General features: G+C 44.3%; 1 protein-coding gene across 2 annotated transcripts in view; it reads left to right on the forward strand.

Moving 5' to 3' along the window:
* Nucleotides 1–22,425, forward strand: part of GALNT9 (polypeptide N-acetylgalactosaminyltransferase 9) — a 110,891-nt gene that overhangs the window by 21,030 nt on the left and 67,436 nt on the right. The gene's annotated exons all lie outside the window — the stretch shown is intronic.

Below are 22,425 nucleotides of genomic sequence, written 5' to 3' on the forward strand. Positions count from 1 at the left end.
TGATTATCTTCTTTGTTTGGCAACAGCTAGGCTTTCTAATTAAACATTGGCTTTAATTAGAGCACAAAGTATGGAGCATGGATCTTGATTATTAAGTCCGGCCTGTGGGAGAATGAGCTAGGGATTGGCAAATCCAAATTAAACAGAATCATAAAAGTAAATGACCTTACCCCAAGTCCCTCTTGTTACATGTGTGCAATATATCCTGTCTTATTAATTGCTGCCTTTCTTTGTTGAACAAGATACACATAGAATGTCTAGCGCTTCTGGTTTCCACCGTGCCACCTTTTCAGCCATGTTGTGATAGGGACACGGCTATTTTGCATATGTTAAAATAAAGACTTGGCAGGTCCAGATTATTCAGTGATGCTTAAACTGAAAAATTCCTAATACTCATCCAAGTGAGAAGCAATGGCATTCTAAGGGCGAGATGTACTTTATTAAAGGCCACAAATAGGGTTTGTTGGGGTTGACACTATAGTGAATTGAACGGAGTGTTCCTTTGTTTGTCAATGTATCCAGGTATTCTGGGACAACTGTGACCTCTTGTGTCAATGAATTATTTGGGGAGTTTTTATGCGAGATCGATTAGGATGTTGTTACAGGAAATAGTAAGAGATATAGGGAGTAGATATAGGAGCATTTAGAGAAGGAGTTTTATTGAGAAGTTTTAGCAGAAGTTAGAGGAAGAGTTTTAGGGAGTGGTTATAGGAGAAGTTAGAGGAGGAGTTTTAGGGAGTGGTTATAGGAGAAGTTAGAGGAGGAGTTTTAGGGAGTGGTTAGAGGAGGAGTTTTATTGAGAAGTTCTAGCAGAAGATAGAGGAAGAGTTTTATTGAGTGGTTATAGGAGAAGTTAGAGGAGGAGTTTGTGAGTGGTTAGAGGAGGAGTTTTAGGGAGTGGTTATAGGAGGAGTTTTAGGGAGTGGTTAGAGGAATAGTTTTAGGGAGTGGTTATAGAAGTTATAGGAGGAGTTTTAGGGAGTGGTTATAGGAGAAGTTAGAGGAGGAGTTTTAGGGAGTGGTTATAGGAGGAGTTTTAGGGAGTGGTTAGAGGAATAGTTTTAGGGAGTGGTTATAGGAGAAGTTATAGGAGGAGTTTTAGGGAGTGGTTATAGGAGAAGTTAGAGGAGGAGTTTTAGGGAGTGGTTATAGGAGGAGTTTTAGGAGAAGTTATAGAAGGAGTTTTAGGGAGTGGCTATAGGAGAACCAATTTTCCTTGTTGTTTTTGAGTCAGCTAAACAAGCCAGGTTTGAGGTGACATTAACTTTTAAGATTGCTGTCAGATGTAAACTCTTGCCTCAAGCTCTTCATCTCATTAACCCAAAGAGTGTCATTCCTCAAGAGGGACATGATATTATGTTCTGGTGTTGGGTCAGCATTGCATTGGTAGACATTTCTGTAATCCCCAGGGAAATATGTGAAGGGGAAAATAGTCTCCGAAGCCTTTGTTTTACTTAGTGGTGCTAAAAGCTCACGATTCTGCCGTTCAGGCAAAATGCTTCACTCTGGTCCAAATGTTACACTTATAATGCAAGTATAATGTGATACAATGTGTCCTTGTTACATACCTCAGGCTAGGGCTCTTAAACTGGTGGCCCTCGAGGGTTCTTGATGTGACGCTTGGACTCTCTGCTCCGGCTAATTTCATTCTAGCTGCTTAGGCAGCGAAGTGCAGTTCTTCACACTGAAACTCACTTGAAACGTAATGTAAATATATATGATACAGACGTTATACAGAATTGCAACATTTTGAAATATAACCATTTTCAAGCCCTTAAATGTATCTAAAATGACATTACAAGCAACTTCTACTCCTGAATGTTTTCTGATCTGGCTCCTTCGGAGAAATAGTTGAAGAGCCCTGCTTTAGGCTGAGTCCGTGGTGTGGGAGACCGCGCGCAGGCGTCCGCATGGGGCGCGATCAGATTGACTTAAGGCATTGTTCGCACCCATAGACCGTGCGGGCGAAGGCAGGAGGGGGCGCGCGTTGCGCAAGAAATCAGTTGAAACTGATTTCTTGGCGCGACACGCAGGTCACGTGAGCGGTTCGCCCAATGAGGGCGGACCAGCTCCGTGATGCCCCTAGGAACCCCCCCCCCCCACTCCGTCGACCATGGCCAGGGAAAGCACCCGCTTTCCCACAGCCTCCGCACGGGAGAAGGCACCATGGCCCCAGCCTTAGGCAGTCACAGATGCATTCTTCATACTGATCCACAATACATCCTTTCACTACGGCAGGTGCCTGAATGACACAACACACATTTAACTCCTTCTTTGCTGGAGGAGCAGCAACACCTTCGTGCTGCCGTTCGTCCAGCACAGAAGGAATTTCACAAGGGGTGAAAGTCTTACTCTTGCAGTAAAATAAACTTAAAAGCCAGCGTGCTCAGTCTAATAAAAGAAACAGCCTAAACACATCCAGGTGTTTAGTGAACGCCCACTGTATTTTGCTCTGCTCTGTTCTGCAGGCCCGCCAATACTGACAGGGTTGTTACTCTGTCATGCCGGACAGTGGGACTGAGCCATAGTATTCGCAGAATTGATTCATTTCTCTGTTTGTGAGAAGGGTGGAGGGCAACGGGGAGGGTATAAATATTGGTATGATTTTGGTGTTACTGTACCCCTGATGAAGCTGAACGTTGCACCAAAACGTTGGGCATCACTTCTTTTATTTTGCATTTAATAGTCAAAGTGCTAATTACTTGATTTTTGCTGTTGGTGTGCTTGACTTGGCATGTTGATACGTTTGTTGCCAATTTTGCCACGATATATTAGGCTGTAGTAGCCCGTCTTTAAGTTCTTTGATCTTTACTACGACCTTGTCTTCGCTTAGTCAGCTAGACTTTATTGTTTATATACTCCGTGTGAATCCCTTACATTATGCACCAATGTATTTGTGATGGAATTCAGTTACAAAGAAAAGAGTTTCCAGTTTCATTTCATGCATGTGCTGCAGAAGTGATCAAGTGATCTGACCAAGGTCAGACTGGCCTTGAACAATAGACATTGTACATGATACATGCTTTCCTTCTCACTCTTAGAAGATAATATTACACACGCATAATACAAAAACAGAAACCCAATATGCACAACCTCTAGCATACTCAATGTATTGGCCTGTGCACGTATCATAAATCAATAATAAACCATTATACATCCAAAGTCTTGCAGGAACTATTTTTGGGGTGAGGGTGCTGTACATCCTAAATCAGTACCATACATGTAAAAGTTTATAAAGCCATGGGGGACTGCAGCCTGGTTGGTCTAAGACATTTGGTTGCAGCTGTTTTGCCGCGACCAAGTTGCTGCCGGCATTTAGTCGCCACTCACCTCGTCGGACATCTCTCTGGCTGCCAACGTAAGCCCGTAACCATACCCCTTACCCTAAAAACCCCTAATCTTAACCCCTAATACCAACGCTACCTCCTACCCTAAAAACCTTAACCCCTTACCCTAATTCCCTACCATAAAATCTAATCCCCTTACCCTAAAACCCCTATCCTTAGCCCCTGAACCTAACTGATAAAACCCTTTAAGTTAACTTACCTTACTGGCGAAATGGCCAGCGGGGGAATGTCCAGCGGTTATGCGGCTGTGGTGAAGGGGGCCTCGGTGGCCTAATGCCGGTGCCGACTTGGTGCAAAATGGCAGCGACGAAATGCCTGATTCCACTGCAACCCCCCTGCACTCTTACTTCCATCCCCCTGCACCCCTAGTTCCAGCCCCCTGCACCCCTAGTTCCAGCCCCTGCCACCCCTATTTCCAGGCCTGCTGCACCCCTAGTTCCAGCCCCACTGCACCCCTAGTTCCAGCCCTGCTGCACACCTAGTTCCAGCTCCGCTGCACCCCTAGTTCCAGCTCCACTGCACCCCTAGTTCCAGCCCTGCTGCACCCCTAGTTCCAGCCCTGCTGCACCCCTACTTCTAGCCCTCACCACCCCTCATTCCAGCTCTGCAGCACCGCTAGTTCCTGCCCACTGCACCCCTAGTTCCATACCACAATGCACCCCTAGTTCCATACCACAATGTACCCATAGTTCCAGCCCTCTGCAACCCTAGTTCCAGCCCACTGCACCCCTAGTTCTAGCCCACAATGCACCCCTAGTTCCAGCCCACCATGCACCCCTAGTTCCAGCCCACCATTCACCCCTAGTTTAAGCTCCCTCCCCCCGCATGCCTAGTTCCAGCCCTCATGTACATCACCCAAACTAGCGGTTTAGATAAAGGATACAGCACTCCAAGTAAGTATTGAAAATATTTTTGACACGACAGATTAGTCTGTAGCAGCCCGTCTTTAGGTTCTGTGATCTTTCCTACGACCTTGTTTGGTCCTCTCCCATCTTAGTTAGCTAGACTTTTTTGTTTATATATTCTGGTGTATAATGTAAGGGATTCACACAATGTAGGCGCGATGGAATTCAGTTACAAAAAAAGAGTTTCATGGCCAAAATATTGAAACCAACACAAAACCAACATTTCGGTCCCCAAAGGGACCTTCATCAGCGCTGTGCTACACATAATAAATATGTCTCTTCTTTCTCACATTGGAATTGCTGCATTAAGCAAGAATCTGCTATTATCTCCATAGCCGCCTCCTGTAAATGTCACATTGTCCTCTTCTTTCTCCGAAAATATTTCCTTTCTGTCTCTCACGTTTCATCTTCCTTTCCTCCTTATATTTCGGTTTCATTATGAACAGGAGACGGCGCACACATTTTTCATGTTGAAACCTTTAGGAATGGTGGTGACTGTGGTGAGTTTGTAGATCTGGCAGCTGTCAGTCCATCTGTGCTGCTTAATAAACCAGCCATTGCTTTTGCATTGAAAAGCCCCAGCTGAATTGCTTCAAAGTTGCTGCTTGCAAACATTATCTGGGTGTAAACAACATATGGAGAGGAAAGACATCAGCCCCATCCAAAGGCAGGGAGTCCACATTACTGCGCACGGTGTCCTAATGGGGAGCATGAGGAGCGTGCAAAAAAAAGTCATTATCCGATGAATACCTGCAGCTGCCAGATGTGACCCACCCAGAGACATGTCTCTGAGCAGAAGGACACCTTTAAGGTAGCACTGAAGATATATAAAACGGAAATAGCCGTGTTAGTCCAGTGATCTGAGGAAGAAAGAGAGGAGAACTCTCGAAAGCTTGTCCTATGACATAAATTGTTAGTCCAAATAAAAAAAAGTATCACCTAATACTGAAGTACTATTATATATATATATATATATATATATATATATATATATATATATATTACACACGTTTTAAGTTATGGTGAGTGAAAAAAAAAAGGCAACAAGAAACCTCCACCGTATTGCATATAGTAAATAAAAAGATCACTTGTGAGCACATTCACATATCTTAGGCAGGTCTGCAACCATGTCTTTCACCATTATCCCCAGCATACAGTGCATCCACTGCAGCAAGGGATTCTGGGAAATGACATGCAAATGAGCACACAATGTATCACCTTTTGTCTGAAAAAACATTGTTACATGGAGCCCATATAAGCTAATGCTCGCTGTTAACACAGCTTTAAAGCAGAGCATTGGAATCAGATGCAAAGACAGAGAAACTATTCACAGACATGTTTCCACCTTAATGGGTATCATCAGTGTGAAGTTGGGTGTACTGCTGGCTTTGCATTTTCAAGACTGTAGGGTTTACCATCACGTTTTAAGTTATGGTGGGTGAAAAAGGCCTCAGTTAGCATGTTAAATGTTAAAGTTAATGACAGTACAATTAGAAAAAGACTGAACAAGTAGGGTTAGTTTGGAAGATTGTTATTATGTCCTGATATGAAAAACCATAGAATTCAAAGAGGGTGTACTTTCTTTTTCACACCACTGTATGTGTGTAAATATAAATGTATAAAGCACCCACAGTGTATTCAGTGCTTTACAAAAGGTGTGTGGAGTGGAGTGCACCCCAAACATTTAAAAAAAAAACTCTGTGTAATGTTATTTGACCTTGATAACTCTTTTCTTAAACAGCTTGGGGACAATCTTTGTTTGAGGTTAGGGGCTTTCGTAAAAATGATCTGTGGCCAAATTGGTAAAATTAGTTGCAGAATAGGGTCTTTATGGAGAATACCCCAGTTTATAATCTTCTTGATGTGGGGTGCTGAATCATTATATCTCGTTATTAATGGTATAGCCATTCTACCATCTCCATCATTTGTGATATTTCTGTCCTTATATTTAATGAGTTCTGTTCTTTCCATTTGAGAAACTTGATCATATGCTTTCTCAACTATTACTTTTTGTATTTTCTTTCTTGGAATTTCTCCATCATATTGTGTGCTTGTTCTACAAATATATATTCTCCTTTGTACAATTCCGTTTTAATCTTTGTAGCTGTTCCGACCGGGATATTTTCTATCCCTTTGTTTAAATGTCTACTATCTCCCCGCAGAAAATGATTGCAGTCGACATTTTTAATATATGTTTTTGTCTCTAAACTTCCGTTTTCTACATAAATTGATAGATCTAAAAATTCCATTTTCTTTCGAATTGTATTTACACGTAAATTGTAAATTAAAGGGGTTATTGTTTAAACTTGCAAGAAACACTTCCAAAAGATTAACACCACCTTGCCAAATAAATAAAATATCGTCTGTGTACCTATGCCACTGTGCCAGGTTTGCGCCGAACTCATGGCCAGACCAAATGAACTGGTCTTCCCACACGCCCATGAATATGTTGTTAGCATAGAATGCTCCAATATTTTTGAATGTTTCAATTATTCTCTAAGCCATATGTGATAAATCGAGCTGTTTCAATGTAAATGAATGTCAACAAAGCTGTTAGAATATTTTTATGAGTTATAGTTGTTGGATTTAAAGAATAAATGCTGTGATTAATTATCCTATCAGGAGAGAGAGGTGACTATATAGATCAATAGGGACAGGTAGGTCATCACTAACCCCTGAAGAAGCCGCAACAGTGAAACACGTAGGTTGACATTTCTAACAGTAGTGGAAGAGTGATACACAGTGAGACCAACAGCGATTGTGATCGAAGATATATGTTACTACGGTAGAGGTGAAGTCTCAAGAGAGCCACGTGACCCAGAAGTGTGCGGCTGCACATTGAGAATGAGCGTCCAAAGGACAGAGGACGTGTTCAGCGTGAGCTCCGCATCGGTACATCAGGAGCGGGATTGACTACACCGAGGGTAACCGATATGAAAGGAGAATCCTGGTGAGACCATTCCCATTATAATACTGGATTGGTTGTTGGTACAATACAATTGAGGATATAGTGCCGATGTGAAAGGGTGACCGATACGAGAGGAGAACCCCTTAAAGACCACACGGAACTCTATAATAGTATACCACAACTAAGGGTATAGCGTCCTGTGAGTTGTGGGACATACTTGAGTGGACACCACACCAAGGGTAACCTTATAGGTGTGGAGAGGAGTCTTCAAGAGACATTAACCATTAGAGGACTTTAATGTGTATCCTACTATTGGCATTTCAAGGGAGTCAATAATTATACTAGACTTCTATAGCTGTGTCTCTTCCACACTGTTCTTTATCTCACGTGTGAGTTTTTTTTTATACCTATAGGATTAGGTTAATTTGTAAAACCGAGCAGCCAGAGGAAATCAAACCCCTCCCAAGTCTCAGCTCACCATAATAACATAAAAATATTAACAAAATACCTGGCGTCAGATATGGGCAAAAACGCCATTTACTACAAAGTGAAAATTTATTTTTTGTGTGTCTGGACGTACTTTTTGGGTCTTCTTGTTGTTACTTGTATTTTATGAACATTTTTGCGCATTTACTGAGGGGGTACAGAAGAAAAATAAAAGGGGGGATACATCTATACAGTTGGGGAAGGTTAAGGGAAGGGAACGGGGTAGAGCATTTGTGCATACATATTGGGGAATCTGTCACATTCAACATATTAAGTATCATAACATTAAGTAGTCTGAGATATTCCAGCATGTTGGAACCAAAAATACCCAAGTCTCTAAGAATCGTGAAGTAGAATTATTTAGATAGGCAGAGAGTTTTTCCGTATATGCAATATACCAGATTTGGTTGTTTACCTGATGAAGGGAGGGGGGAAGGGGTTGCTTCCAGTCCTTGGCAATAGTGTATCTGGTGGCATTGAGAATTTGTTGATTACATTTTTAGTTGAGTTGTCTATGGGTTTTATTAGTATAGTGAGTCATGAGGGATGTTGACATGCAAGATACTATTTATTAGAGCGAGGACTGCGTTCCATAGCGGCTGAATTTTGGGGCATAACCAGAATATATGCAGTAAAGTGCCCATTATTGTCATAGTCCCACCAGCAAAGTGGAGAGACACCTGGGAGAAAGGGGTGTAAAGTAGTGGGGGCCAGGCACCATCTATATACTGTATTAGTTTATTCCTCCTGCAACATAAGCGCAGAAACCACTTCCATGTTGCAGATCAATTTATTATGATATGAGCGAGTGCAGGAAGTAAAAAAAATTATATTCACAACCGTAGCAAGAAATGTAGCATATACAAAGATCCTATGACCGACTGGTGTGTAGACAGAGGCTCCCTTGTCATGCGATGGTCCATCTGCAATCTCCTCACTGCTTCTCTTGCCGGCGTCTGGGATCTCGGGAGGTGCGCAGGAAGCTGATGTCACAAGATCAATGTCAGAGTCACACAGCGGGCATCAGATCTTTACCACAGCAACCCAACGCGTTTCAGAACGGCTTTGTTCCTTTCTCAGGGGATCATTGGCTATATATTAGTTTACAGATGTTTTCTTTGATCCCAGCACAGGATGAGTTTTTGGAAGTGACCTCCCACATGTCTTACCATGTGTTGAGATCTACAGTATATTAGTATGTAGGTCTTTCTCCCAAGCAGTCATATATTTGTTGTAGTATGTAGTATGTATGTATGTATGTATGTCTTTATTTATATAGCGCCATTAATGTACATAGTGCTTTACAGTAGTAATACACATGACAATCATATAAATAACAAATACAAATAACAGATTATGGGAAGAAGTGCTTCAGACATAAAAGTGACATTTAGGAAGAGGAGTCCCTGCTCCAAAGAGCTTACAATCTAATTGGTAGGTAGGAAGAACGTACAGAGACAGTAGAAGGGAATTCTGGTAAGTGCGTCTGCAGGGGGCCAGGCTTTATGTATCGTATATAGTATTAGCCACTGTGCTACTTATATGCATCTTTAAGCAGGTGTGCCTTAAGGTGGGTCTTAAATGTGGATAGAGAGGGTGCTAGTCGGGTACTGAGGGGAAGGGCATTCCAGAGGTGTGGGGCAGTCAGTGAGAAAGGTTTAAGGGGGGAGAGGGCTTTAGATACAAAGGGGGTAGAAAGAAGACATCCCTGAGCAGAACACAAGAGTCGGTATGGTGCATAGTGAGAATTTAGGGCCGAGATGTAAGGAGGGGCAGAAGAGTGTAAAGCTTTAAAAGTGAGGAGTAGAATTGAGTGCGAGATGCAGGATTTGATAGGAAGCCAGGAGAGGGATTTCAGCAGGGGAGACGCTGAGAAATATTTAGGAAAGAGTACAATGATTCTGGCAGCAGCGATTAGGATAGATTGTAGGGGAGACGGGTGAGATGCAGGAAGGCCGGACAGCAGTAGGTTACAGTAATTGAGACGGGAGAGAATGAGGGTCTGAGTCACAGTTTTAGCAGTCGAGCAACAGAGGAAAGGGCGTATCTTTGTAATATTGCGAGGAGTCAGGGTGTGATATACTGTAGAGTGGATGATCGTGGGAGAGATCCAATTTATAATTGGATTGAATAAAGTGGCGAATTTGGATGAACTTGCAAAAATTCAGACGAGGGAATGTTAGAACTGGATTGCAATGAAGCGCTGTTTGGGTCTTTGTGTACAAAACCCTTCAGTGTCATTCAGTGTGGCAAAATATTCCTGCTCATTTACTCCTGACTGAGCATTCACAAAACACAACCTTCAGCATTGTAGGAACAATCTATTTCTCAGTACTTAAAGGCTTAGAAACATTTGCAACCAAAGAAAGAAGGACAGATAAGACGTCATTATGATCGTACAGGGGTTTTTTCCCTGCTAAATACTTTCTGGATCATTCTGTAGAAAAATCTGTTTGCTCCTGGGAACATTTGCATTTTTAAGACTTCACATTATTTGTCTAAGGATTAAGTTACAGCAGCATTTTTTTGGGGCAGCTCCAGACTCTCCTAAATGCTTGTTATATACTTCAAAGGCAGACTGTTACAGGGAAGATTGTCAGAGGTGCGCAAGTGTGCTGATTTGTGCTGTTATCAAAGTGCCAGCAGGTTCCAAGGAAAGAAATGTGACGTATCCCTGGGGCCTTCTGAAAGACTGGAAGTAGCAGATAGCTCAGCTGCTCACAGCAGGCACTCAGTGCTTCTGCTATGGAAGAACAGAGGCTTGTGGGACCATGTTTCCTCCGGCCTCATATACTTGTATGTAGGGGCAGGTTGGATTGGTTGTGCTCGGTTAGCACATTAACCCTCTGCCACACGGGCCTGACACGTGTTACAATTGACTAAACTCTCCCTCTCGGAGAATCCTTCCCTCTGAGAAATCTGGTGCTGTTTTTATTCCACACGGGTTTGGCCAGTTTACCAGCTGGGAGACTTTAGTAAATAGATCCCTGGGCATTTTCCAAAAACATACACCAACCCCATCGCTGTTGGGAGGGCCACCAGCTACATTGCCTTCCAATCTTGCCCATCCATGTCTGAAGGGGGTAATGGGTGGGGCAGTAGATTTCCCCATCTATTGTACTGCGCTGTGGAATAGGTTAGCAACAACAGAAGGGGACATTTTGTCCAAGTGTTCGCCGGCGTTTGGATACAGACGGACCCTCGTCACAGCCGCTCCGCCACAGGAACCTCCACCTCCGGCTGCTTCTACGAGAAGGTAAGTTTTTAGTGCACAGGGTAGGGGGTTACATTTAGGAGTTTTAGTGGTTAGGGCAAGGGGTTTTAGGGTAAGGGCTTAGGGTAAGGGGTTTAAGGGTAGGTGCTTAGGGTAAGGGGTTTTAGAATAACGGGTTAAGGTTATTAGGGTAGGGGGTAGCGTTAGTATTTGGTGTTTTTAGGGTTAAGGTCTTACCTTAGCGGCAAAGCGGCCGGCATCTGAGTGTCCCGATGGCGAGGTGAATCGTGGCTAAGTGCCGGCGGTCATTTGGTTGCGGTGGAATGGCCGCAACCGAATATCGTAGACCAACCAACGATGTGTATAGAAGGAGGAACTGTGTGTTCCTGGCCTCGCTAGCACTGCAGAAGTTTACTCCGCATACATTATCACACAATGTATCGCATTTCCTTTCATAGATCCTATAATTATTCCCCCAAATCAAGGCCCATTTAACACAGCCATATCCAACAAGGAACCATGAGATCCATCAGCGGGAACATTATTGATGGATTATTTATTACAGCTGAATTTTGGTCTCTGAAGCATTAATTAAAATTCAGACGGCTTTGAAACTCTGTGACTGAATGTAATTAAAACAAGTTCATCTCACAGGGCCCCACAATACTGCAACTCTACAAAGTCCCTTACAATAAGTTAAAAGTGGAGAAAAAATATTAGCACAATCCCCCTGGTGACTGTAATCACTTTATTTATAATGGACTCGTTTCCCAGATTGCGAGGATTTTAATATGAACTGACTAATTAATGTTATCAATATCAGCATTCTTATATTGTTAGACATGAACAAGCCTGCTTCACAGATGGCAATGAATGGTTTTCCCTGAAGCTACAGACCAGAAGACCTGAGTGCTGTTTAACCATTCAATGTTTGAAGAGTCTGCAATACAGTATTGCCACCTCCTTCAAGGAGAGAGCCTTGTCCAGCGGCATTCTGATACACATACAAACCGGTACAACGGTGGTTCCTCTACTGGTGCTGGGTGGAGAAACTGCCAACCAAATCCTATGGAAGTCCCCTAACCTATGTGCCTTACCACACACCACACATGTAGTGCACCTGCTAAATAGGTAAAGTATGGGAAATGATGTCGTCTGAAACCTTAACCCTGTGTGCTATCTTTTGAATGTGTATGTGGCAGGACGGCCTGTAGGCCAGGTCAGACAATAGTCCACACATGTAGTTTCTGGTTAAAGCAAATATTAAGCGGATTTATTTCTTTACCGCAGAACTAAACATTTGGGCACACTGTCCCTTTAAGGCAACACAAAACATAGCAAAATAACATCTACTCCACATTGGGAGAACTTACTCACAATCCATGCCCTATCTATCAGGCTGGCTGGCTATCTCCAGTTCCCAACCTTTTGATATACATCACAACAGTCAGGATATCATATTAAAGTTCTTACTGTCCTTTTAGAAAGAGGGTTGGGAATCCATCTGACCAGCAGCTTGCATAAGACAGCTCTGTAATATGAGACAGACACCTGCTACAAGCATTGGCTTCCTTATATATGACGCTGGTTGTCAGGTGTGTCTGCTTACCTCCTGATTACCCAACCCTCCTGGGTTAACCCTCTGAGTGCTGGAAGAATGACTCAGACGTATGTTTCCCAGGCATAACTATTAGTACATGACTTCACCCTGTCACAGTGTATCGCTTGCTTTGTCTATCTGGTGTCTACCAACACGAGCCATGCTGGAAGAGTTCTTTTTGTCTATTGGAAGTTTTAGCTCGGGCAAATATACAGCTACAGACAGGATTATTTAATGCGCCGGCGCGTTGTGGCAAGATATTCTGTGATATTCTGCATTGACTTGTCCATTGAGACCTATGGAAACTGTGACATTCTGTGATCAGTAGATCAAATAAAGCTGGCTACATCTGTATAGGAGGCTAGGTACCAAGCGTCGCTGTAGGTTATTTTGTTGTTAAATAGACACACAGAACAATAACAAGTTTGTGCGTCTCTGTGCGCCAATGTATAAAAAACGAATGTTACGTGTTAGTCTGTTACACAAAAAAACAAATGATGCTGGGGGGGGTGGGGGTGGCGTTAGAGGCGGAGTTTGGATTCTGGTGGCACACATGTAAATGACATGTAACAATAAACTTCAATATTTGCCACATTCATGCGCCATTGAAGCCTCACAATTGTCAGTCAAGTTTTTTTCATGGTGTAAAAGACAAACGTGTGTAGAGACGAACAATTCCTAATGCCTTCATATGTAAGAACATGACGCACACCGCACATGGAATAAGAAAACACGTGACCAATGTCAGAACATGAATAATCACATACTGTACCAACATGTCCCGCTAATGATTGTAGGTGAGAAATTGATATTGTGATGCAGTGAACTCTTTCATGTCATTTTCAAACAACAAATCTCTATACATAGCCCCCATTGTACATTCAGACAAAAACCTTATGCCTGTGTTATTTGTTATCTATGTACCAGAGGTCATTTTGGCTTTCATCTGGGAATATATTAGATACATTGAAGGAATACTGCAATGTAAAAGAAAGCAAGGTATAAAAACGCAAGGACTTTAGCTAAGGCATAGATGGGGAAATGTATAGACAAATGGTTTGTTTGCCTCCATTCAATATGCTTACAGGCGTGGTAATCTGTAGTTATAAACTCCCATCCAAGTCAAGCATTGTTAATGATATGTTGATGGATTGTTAACATTATTAACACACTAATTATCAACTGTTTTAATGATCTTGTATTTGTGGCTATGAAGAATGCATAAAAACAAATGTGGTACCCAGGTTTTAGGATAGGACCAGACAACTTCACATGATGACATCAAGATTTCTCAGCCGAGTTGCATTTGAATGAAGAATTCGGTATCCTGGGATTTAGATCCCCCTTTGGAAAAGCCCCTGGTTCTCAGTTTGTTCAATGTGTCTCTTTTTCTGCGTGCATTAGGGAGCCCACTGCCGAGAGGGGAGCGAGTAGCTGGGAAGGATGAGATAAACGCAGCACAAAACCCACAGGTTCATTTGAAAAACATATTTCGGTATTAGACACCTAAAAGATTCATGAAGCGGCTTTAATTCCGCATTCATTTCCGACTGGAGGGGAAAAGCTGTCACAAAGCTCTGAAGGTATTATTTAATCCATCGCTGAAACCCAGTGCATTAGAAGGATTTCAGCCAAAGCATTTTCTGATGAACAGGGGAATATATATATTTCCCATTGATACATGTACATATAATCTATCATACTGTATGCATTTGCTAGATATCCTGGGGCTTCAGAGATAGATTATAAATGTAGATTTTAAATGTACGCATGTTAAAACCTACATGTCTTAGTTACTTAGCGATGCCTAAAAATGGCCATATACACTTTGACAATCAAATAGGAGGTCTGGAACAGAATGTGACAGGTGCAGGATAATAACATCTAGACCAGTGTATTTCAACAGGGTTTCTTAGGAACACTTGGGTTCCTTGGGCACCCCTAAAGTGTTCCCTGCAATTTTCTGGTGATTTGAAAATGATATCAAATCCAGAGGAATTTACAGTGATCTCAGACGCGCTATTAGAGCGGGTTGGGGCTCCTTACAATGCACCTGGTCTTGGACATGTTATCAGAGAGGGTTGACGTTCCTTACAATGTATCTGATCTCAGATGCTTTTAGAGAGGGTTGAGGTTCCTTACAATGCATCTGATCTCAGACTCGCTGTTAGAGAGGGTTGGTGTTCCTTACAATGCATCTGATCTCAGACACTTTTAGAGAGGGTTGGGGTTCCTTACAATGCACCTGATCTCAGACGCTTTTAGAGAGGGTTGGGGGTTCCTCAGAATTTCACTGATCTAGACAAAATACCCACTAAAGTAAAGCTGCCCTTCTGATTACCTGCATCTATCACTGAGGCTCGCATGGTTCTCAGATTGGCACTTTGTTTTAGACCCCCCCATAGGATTAATGCCATAAATCAGCGCTCCCTAAACCCATAATCGTGCATCCGCTCCTCTTGTTCTGGGGACATAACTGCGAGACTAGAAAAGACCAGCAAATTATCCTGATGAGAACATTGGAAGCGCAGGACTCCTGGAAGTCTAGATGGACATATTTTGTATGTATGTCTCCTTTTTATCCCCAGTGAAAACATTGTGCTGCAATTTGTTCACCATCTGCAATTCTACCCTATGGTGTTACAGGCTTTTTGATATCATCACATATCAAGAAGACATTGCAGCCGCTTGCTTTGTGCCTTTTGGTACTAGTGATATCCAATATGATTATACACTGTAGATTGATTGTTCACCTCTCTAGTAGGAAAATAACTAATCATTTAAATTGGGTGTGGATAAGGCTACAGATTGCAGGCTCCCAGGAGCAGGGCCACCATTCACTTTTTGTATCTGTTTGTCCTTATTTGGTATGTCATTCTCTTTGTCATTTATATCACTGTTCTCCCCGCCCATTGTACCACTCTGCGGAATATTTTGGCGCGTCATAAACAAACACTAATAATGATAGTACTAATATATTCTTAGACACAATTGACAGAACATAGTAGAAAATATATGAATTTATCATTTAATGTGACAACTTAATGTGCGTGGAGAGTGAGAAAAGTGACATTTTGAAAGCAACGATATGCCAACGTTTTGATCCCAAAACGATCTTCGTCAGCGCACAGGAAACCATGACGCTCCTTTTCCGGATCAATAGCACTAAATCTTCGAGTCAGTTCTCTCAAATTACTGATGTGTATCAACACATTACACAGCTTATATTTCATGCGGTTCCAACACGTGTCGGCTATTAACGGTGTTGTAAACCCACGGCTTATGCACCTGAAATTTTACTTGTAACCCATGTATGGCGGCGGAAGCCAGAGGTATCCACGGAAACCGTGAGTAATCTATCAGAAATGCGTCCGCTCTCTGGAAGAGAAGGTCAGCAGAGGTGAGAAATGCTTGGGATTTCTCATTTCAACAAGCCATTATAAGTGGAATAATAATGGTTCTCAACGCCTGTGATAAAGCAGCACAGGATGAAGGAAACCACAGGGCTGATTGTATAAAGCAGATGAGTTTGGGTCATACGGGACAACAAGTGATGGACGTGTTATTTCTTTTATAAACATTGCCAAGGTGGTGTGGGTGGTAAACACAAGAGGGGGTGTTGGGGTGGGAGGTTGTATGAAGCTCCAAGGCTGGGTTTATTTTTGATCATCCCTTTAGTGTTGGAGGAAGCAACATTTTACTGTCCTCTACAGTCATTTGGGGAATGTCAATGTGAGGAGTTAGGGGGGGGGAGCTACATGACCACACACTTTACTGGGATGGATGTATCAAATTCTGCACCTCGTGGCAATTTCTCTTTCTTCAATCTGTGTCTCACAACCTGTCGGTATAAATGTGGTGTAACAGTCTGACTTCTAACCACCGGCGCCAGATTTAAGAAACTGTTTCTTAACTTTTGATACCGCTGTGTTCAGAAGAAAAGGTGTATATAGTGCATTACAACACACTTTTATCTGCACAGCTAAATCAAGCTACTTTCATTTGATTTAGGCTTGCAGCAGCATGTGGGTATGGGAAATTAAATTGAATTTAAGTTGAAATTAAGTTACATATGCTGTACAAATAAATATCTATCTATCTATATCTCATTCAGCAACTTCTAGGGCCTTTCTCCCAAGCTTGCCCTACCCCTCTTCCGCTCAACAACCGAACAATGTGCCAGAAAGCCCCTCCCCCCATCTACAAATATAACAAACTAGCTGAGAGACCCGGCGTTGCCCGGGATGTAAATGCGTAATAGGTAGTATTATTTATAAATCGTGGAACAATAGGTGAGTATTTGTTGTAAAGGTTTGGGGGGGGGGAAAGGGGAGCGGGGGGGGCAGAAAGGGGAGCGGGGCGGGGGGGAGAAAGGGGAGCGGGGCGGGGGGGGAGAAAGGGGAGCGGGGGGGGGAGAAAGCGAGCGGGGGGGGGGGAAAGGGGAGCGGGGGGGAAAGGGGAGTGGGGTGGGGGGTGGGGGGGGTGTAGAGCAGTGGGCATATGTATTGTCATAATTTATGTATGGGCATTTCCCCCCCCCTCCTCCGTGCGTCCGTCCCCCTGCTGGTTCGGCTGGTGGCCCCCCCCCCCGTTCCCTGTGACTCGCGGCTCGCTCCCCCCTCCCGTTCCCCATGACTCGCGCTTCCCCCCCCCCCGGCGCCCGCTTGGTCCCCCGATGTGCCGTCCTGCTGAGTGAGGCGTGCAGGCAGCGGCAGGAAGCGCCCTGTGTGGGCCTGAGACTCGCACTCCCCCCCCCCGGCGCCTGCTCGATGTGGCGTCCGGCTGAGCGGCGGTAGGAAGCGCCCTGTGTGGGCCTGAGGCTGAGGCGGGACGCGCAGTGGGCCTGAGGCTGAGGCGGGACGTGCAGTGGGCCTGAGGCTGAGGCGGGACGCGCAGTGGGCCTGAGGCTGAGGCGGGACGTGCAGTGGGCCTGAGGCGGGATGCGCAGTGGGCCTGAGGCTGAGGCGGGACGTGCAGTGGGCCTGAGGCGGGACGCGCAGTGGGCCTGAGGCTGAGGCGGGACGCGCAGTGGGCCTGAGGCTGAGGCGGGACGCGCAGTGGGCCTGAGGCTGAGGCGGGACGCACAGTGACTTACCTGAGCGGGAGGTAGCGCCGGGGAGGTAAGGGAGCGGCTGGGGTAGGAGGGCCGCGCTTCCCATCCGGAGCCAGTGCTGGGCGGCGCACGTGATGGGGGGGGGGGGGCGGACAGAGGGGGTGTGTGTGTGTGTATAGAGCTGCTGTGTTGTGTGTGTGTGTGTGTGTATAGAGCTGCTGTGTTGTGTGTGTGTGTGTGTGTGTGTATAGAGCTGCTGTGTTGTGTGTGTGTGTGTGTGTGTGTGTGTGTGTGTGTAGAGCTGCTGTGTTGTGTGTGTGTGTGTGTGTGTGTATAGAGCTGCTGTGTTGTGTGTGTGTGTGTGTGTGTATAGAGCTGCTGTGTTGTGTGTGTGTGTGTGTGGCCCGTCACTCCGCCTCAGGCCAATGAGAGGTGTGCGGGGGCGGGCGGCCCAAGGGACCAATGAGATTTCCCCTAGGGACACCGGAAATCCAGGCAGGCAGGCAGGCAGGCAGGCAGGCAGGCAGGCAGGCATACAGTGCTTTCACTAATATAGTATAAGATATAGAGTCTTGACCTGTCCCCCGGGGAGAGCTTCCAGCGACCCTGTGGCTGATATTTGAAGTACAGTATGACTACACGTGGGTTTTTGGGGGGTTGAAAAGGCATGAATAGTTTGTCAATATTGTAACTGTATTCTTGCATTTAATAAATATGCTGTACTGCCTGAAATACATACAAGTGCTACCTGTAAAATCGTAGCTGCACATAGTATGTTACCAAATTCCTTCTATCAGGGGTCATAGGTCGGGATTCACTAAGTGCTGTTGTGGGGTATTGCACCTACAGCAGATCTGGTGTTTAAGCAGCAGTCCAAGCTGACATTTTTCTTTCTTATTTTATTTCCCCCCCACCCCCCTTTAATATGTGCATCAATACAATCCACACAATGATGGTAATTAGCCAAGTTGGCGATTGATCCGTTCTCCTGTGATCGATCGGTGAAGGTTCGGCTCGAGGGGTTCACTAAATATCTGTCAGTGCAGCAGAAGAGGACCAAAGATGCAAAGTTCTATGGAGAAGATCATCTGACCAGGCAGTCACTAGATACAATTGGTGCACTGCTAGAGAGAGGGCAGGGCTCAAAAAGGGCTGTGCCAGAGCCTGTTTCAGAAGAGGAAGGGACTTTGTAAATGGTTGCTATAGAAACAAAAAATGCTTGTTACGTTATAATACTTTAAAAAAGTCATTCAGCGTTTTAGACCCAATTTTTAAAAAATTTTTTTAAACACGTAGAAATTTGCTTGGTCTAAACCTTTAAGTGCTATGGACCTGAATAGCAGTCGCCGCTGGATGGCTTGTTGAATCTGCAGTGCTCAGTAACTCTACCCTGTAGTGTGACATTACCCCCGTTTTTCTTATTATTAAGAAAATTAACCATTTTAATTTCCTAGAAAATGAAAGACATATAGAACTTTTCTTTCTTATAGATTCAACTCTACGTAAACAGTTTTTTCGCTGCCCTGCTCTTGTTTATGGGAATAATGCTCTTGTACATTCATGCACTGTACAACTCCTTTCAAACGCACTTAAATGTTGTATTGTATTGTATGTCTTTATTTGTATAGCGCCATTAATGTACATAGCGCTTCACAGTGGGAATAAGTGCTTCATATATAAAACGTAACATTTAGGAAGAGGAGTCCCTGCTCCGAGGAGCTTACAATCTAATTGTTCCTTTATTCTTCTTCGCACACATGGGGTGGACATGTATTACGTTTTCCAACTGGAATATTGCTCCAAAATAATCACACAATTTTTGTTTTGGACTCCGCGTCGATATACTGTATCAAGCTGCCGTGCCCCAATTTGTGCCACACTTTTCTCCACTTGCTGCATGAGTGCTCTGCGAGTGTTTACAGGAGGCGTTAGGGGAGGAGAGAATCAGAACAACAATATTATGAGATGAATCTCGCGTTTAGGTGGCGTTCACCTCCGCTCCGACGAGATCTGCGCCAAATGTAAGGAGCGAGATTGGAAAGATGTATAGATAGGCCACTGCTCGCGAAGACGCTCCACGTGAGCTCCGTGTTTGATGCAAATTGCAGCACTTTGTATAAATATCCCCACCGGACTTGCAATGTTTGTTTTTTAATACGGCTTTCTCCTTGGCGGTTGACTTAATAATACCTTGTCTGCATTGGATTTTTCTAAAGCAGGTAAAATTGATACTTGCTGTTACCTTGTATTTTTTTTTTTTAGAACCATGAAAAGGACTAAACAGATTACAGGCGGAGTAGAATTCTCTGCACCCAGAACTCTCCACCGATTTAGGCTAAGTCCTCGCTAGCGCTGATCGGGCGGCGCTTGCGGTGGGGAATTATATATATTGATATATGTAAGTCCCTGCTCGCGCGGTGCGCGCGGCGCTCGTGCACGTGCACACATGCTCAGCCGCGCTTAGGTAAACAAAAAAACTATACTTACCCGCGTGCTCAACCACCCGCAATGCCCCTCCCCCGCGCACAAGAATGACACCCGGCGCTCATGCCTGGAGCGCTCTCCAAGCATGAGTGCGCTCAGCGCCAGCGGGGATTAAGGCTAAGGCCCCGCTCCCTCCGTCAGCGCTCCCGCACTGCAGACAGGCGGGGCGCTGACATATACAGACCGCGATATGCGGTCTGTAGGGAGTGGGAGCCGGAGCGGGAGGTGGGCGGGAGTGGGAGGTTTGAGCGGAAGGGGGGGCGTGGCTTGAGCGGAGGGACCCTCTATTCTCCCCCCCCTCCCTCCACGGGCTCGGGCTGGAGATGCTGAAGGTAATCAAAAGCAACACACACTCATACACACACGCAGGCACACACACACATACACACACACACACACACACACAAGAGGCAGGCACTCACGCACTCAGACACACACACAGACAGGCACTCACGCTGCTTTCCCTCCACACTCTTCCCCGCTCCCCGAAGCCTCTCCTCCTCCCGAAGCCTCCCCTCCTCATTGGCTCACAGCCACACCACGTGACGCGTCGACGCTAGGGATTACAATTCTCTTGTATCCCCTAGCGGCTGACGCGTCACAGCGTGTAGTGAGCTGTGCAGCCAGGGGGGACCGGGACCGGCTCGGGAGGATTCCCCTGCTGGTGGGGAAAGCCCGTGCAGCCTCATGCGCCGCCGGGCGCAGTGGGTCCCAGGCCTAAGCCTTACTTGCTGTGAGAACGCTGACTCTGCAGATGGTGATGTGTGCAAGAGGGTGACCTGGTTGAAGTGTCTGATGTATAGGACAAAGTTATGTGATGGCATAAGGCAATTTAATTGCAGTATATGGGTGTGTCTGAGCAATGCAAGGGAGTGGCTATGATATATTGTAACCGAGTATGACACCATTAGAAAGCATTGTTAGGAATGTCCACTCGCATCTGGAATTACATTTGGTTTCGGCAGTCCAACTGGAGAAAATGAAAACCATGTGAAATATTTGATATGCATAACATAGTGGCACATACTTCTACAGCCTGGCAGCAGAAAGGGGAGTAGAAACGGAGTGGAAATTAATCCTTGAAGCCCATGTGTTTCCTGACTGATCGGCACAGCGAAGATTTCCTCCGTTAAGGGTCCTTGGGAAAAACCTAGCATATGAAAGGCCAGGTGTGACTTACTGAGATGCTTAACCAGAGCTGACAGTTTTAAAGTGCCATCTTTTTGTTATCCCTCAAGAGAACTGAGAGTCAGGTGCAGAAAAATATATTTAATGGATGAGTCTTTTGTATTGTTTCTCCTGAAATCCGAAACATTTCAGGCTCCCTAGAAAGATTCAGAGGCTAAAAGAGCAGAACAAAATTCATTTTTTTTGCATGGATCAATGTGATTATCCCTTCCTGTACTAACTAAATGTCCCTGGCATTTTAAAAGCTCATTTTGGTTATATTCATTTTTTTTTTTACACCTGTTCCCATTGTTCATTTAATGAATCAATTAATTTGCCAGGCTGCCTCGGCCTCTGAGTCACTAGAAAGAACTGTTAAACAATGGAATTTCTAGAAGAGAACCGAAAATGAATACATCTGCACCATCCCTCTTTGTGAGCCTCCAGCCTTATTTCCTTCACCAATCACCATCACCCTCTTACACATGAGCTGTCCTGACAGAGTTTAATGGAATCACAGCTGCTGGTTCATGGACTACAGTGGAATTACTACCCTCTTAATAAAAAGAAATGTCACTCAAAAGATGAATCCGTAGGTTAAGAGATACAGCCTCAATTTCTAAGCAGTAACATTTCATAAGACACCTTACGGTGCTGGATGGCACCTTCACTTGAAGAGGATGGAAGTTGGAGGAGAGGACCACTTTGTAAATATTGGTCGCAAAATATTATGTTGTCTATTGAATATACCTAGTTCTGTCTATTGAATATACCTAGTTTTGTCTATTGAATATATCTAGTTCTGTTTATATTCCAAGTCTATTGAGACATTACAGATATTGGAGTTTTGAAAACCTTTTGCATCCCCCAAGGCAGAAAGGGGAGACAATCCGACCTTGTTTAGCTTTTAACTAGGTGAGCACATTAAGTGGGACACTTTTAGCGTCCTCCCTTTACATGGGTTATTTAATGTCTTTGGCCTGCTGCATTAATCCTGGCTTTGGGAAACACAAAGCTAGGTGCCCACGTAGGGACAGTTCTATAAATCTTATACCTGTCTTCAGCCCAAACTGATTCCTGGAGATATACATTGAGAAACAAAACATAAACCACAAACCAGATACAATAAGGTTACGGGATGTTTCTAAGTAAGAAACCAATGCATGTCACATATAATTATTTCCATCAAACTCGTAAAAGTGTGGTCCAACTGCACATCCCATCCATGGTTGTGATAAGCCTATAGCTATACAAATAGATA

The sequence above is a fragment of the Ascaphus truei genome, chromosome 13 (genome assembly GCF_040206685.1).
Source record: "Ascaphus truei isolate aAscTru1 chromosome 13, aAscTru1.hap1, whole genome shotgun sequence".
In the NCBI taxonomy this organism is placed as follows: domain Eukaryota; kingdom Metazoa; phylum Chordata; class Amphibia; order Anura; family Ascaphidae; genus Ascaphus; species Ascaphus truei.